The sequence below is a fragment of the Puma concolor genome, chromosome F2 (assembly GCF_028749965.1).
Source record: "Puma concolor isolate L17-30 chromosome F2, mPumCon1.1.hap2, whole genome shotgun sequence".
NCBI classification, from domain to species: Eukaryota; Metazoa; Chordata; class Mammalia; order Carnivora; family Felidae; genus Puma; species Puma concolor.
Genome location: NC_141684.1, coordinates 53,700,838 through 53,702,948, shown reverse-complemented (window position 1 = coordinate 53,702,948; position 2,111 = coordinate 53,700,838). Strand labels below are relative to the sequence as shown.

At 37.8% G+C, this 2,111-nt stretch overlaps 1 long non-coding RNA gene across 1 annotated transcript in view; it reads right to left on the bottom strand.

Moving 5' to 3' along the window:
- Positions 1 to 2,111, bottom strand: part of LOC147572016 (uncharacterized) — a 463,768-nt gene that overhangs the window by 68,705 nt on the left and 392,952 nt on the right. The gene's annotated exons all lie outside the window — the stretch shown is intronic.

The following is a 2,111-nucleotide window of genomic DNA, read 5'->3' as shown; positions in this document are numbered from 1 at the left end:
TTTTGGCTATAATTATTTTTAAATGAAAATAAATTACAAAATGATGGATTGCCCATAATATGTCACGGGCCATAAAATGACAAATGTTATTATATAAAATGTTCTAGTATTCCCTCTATTTGCTAGGGTACATAGTGGAATGTGAAGAACACTAAACCTGGAGGTAAGAGTCCTGGATTCTAGCCTCTGCTCTGCCATTAATGTAGTATGACCAGGCATGTCATAAACTCTGAACCTTTGTTTCCTCATTGGGAACTCGAAGGGTTGGACTTGATCTCTAATGGGTCTGTCTTGCCACAGGCCTTTTGCAATGCTGTTCCTCTTAGCAGTCTTCCCACCATCCACACACACAGATACCAAATCTTACTTTTCCTTAAATCTTAGTTAAAACGTTCTTTGTTTTGGGAAACTTTTCTTGATTGCAAAGACTAAATCAAGTCTCCTTGTTATATGCTTTCATAGGACTCTACTCTCTCTCTAATCACCTACCAGGATTTATATTTCTTGAATTATTACTTAATTATTATTGTTTTCTCTACTGGGCTGGATAACCATGAAGGCATGGACCGTACGTCTTCCAGTTCCATAGTGTATCCCCAGGACTCTGCACAGTTCCTTACATACAGAAATGTTTGATAAATATTTACTAAATGAATGACTATGAATTTTTTTAAAAAGTCTATTTATTTTGAAAGAGCAGGGGGAGAGAGAGAGAGAGAGAGAGAGAGAGAGAGAGAGAATCCCAGGCAGGTTCCACACTGTCAGCACAGAGCCTGATGCAGGGCTTGAACTCATTAATCATGAGATCATGACTTGAGCCGAAACCAAGAGTTGGACACTTCACCAACTGAGCCACCCAGGCGCCCTGACTTTTGTACTTTTTACATATTTTGGGTCATGATAGAATAACAGGAACTGGATTTACCTTCCATGCTCAAACAACTAGAAAACTGGACAAAATATGCACAATAGTAGTTTACAGGGCTTGAACAACAGGCAGCACTGGACTGTGATTCTTGAGAGGGAAACAAAGGAAGAGAGTACTTCCAGTGCCCCCACTCACTGCCTTCACAGGGATGGGGAACCCAAACATAGTCTGGTACCTTACTGGGTAGAGGAAATGCATGGAGAAGATTCTGGCGTGTTTATGCACACACACACAGAATTTAATAAAATATGGTCTTGTCATCAAGTATATTTCTTGCCATAAGTTCTATCCCAAGCTCCAGTCAAGTAGAAGTTAGAGGTTTCTTTTGGTTTCCCTGCCATCTCTTCAATATCAACATCTTTGTCTTAAAGCCTATTTTGTTTGATATTGGTATAGCCACTCCAGCTCTCTTTTGGTTACTATTTACATGGAATATCTTTTTCCATCTTTTTATTCTCAGTCTATATCTGTGCTTGAATCTAAAGTGAGTCTTTTAGGGGCTTCTGGGTGGCACAATTGGTTAAGCGTCTGACTCCTGAATTTGGCTCAGGTCATGATCTCACAGTCATGGGATTAAGCTCCACAGTGGACTCCACACTGAGCACGGAGCTTGCTTGGGATTCTCTCTCTCTCTCTCTCTCTCTCTCTCTCTCTCTCTCTCTCTTTCTCTCTCTCTCTCTCTCTCTCTCTCTCTGTCCTTCCCTGGCTCGTGCTCTCTCTAATAAGTAAACATTAAAAATATAAAATAAAATTAGTCTTTTGTAAACAGCATGTAATTGGATATTGCTTTTAAGAATCCATTTACAAATCTCTGCCTTTTAATTAAAGAGTTTAATCATTTCCTTTGGTACTTTAGAAATTGTTTTAGCTCTTTGAACATATTTAAAATAGCCAATGTAAAGTCTTTGTCTAGTAAGTTTAACATATGAGCTTTTTTAAAGAACAGTTTCTATTCAATAGTATTGTGGGGTTTTTTCCCCCCGTGTGTGGATCATACTTTTTTGTTTCCTTTTGTGTCTCATATTTTTTGTTGAAAACAGGACATTTTGAATATTATATATTTGAATAGTATAACCCACTTTTAGTGTTTGTTGTTGTTGATTCTTATACCTGTTTGTTTAGTTACTTTATTGAACTAATTTTATGAAATCTGTATTATTTTTGTGTGCCCCCTGAAGTCTCT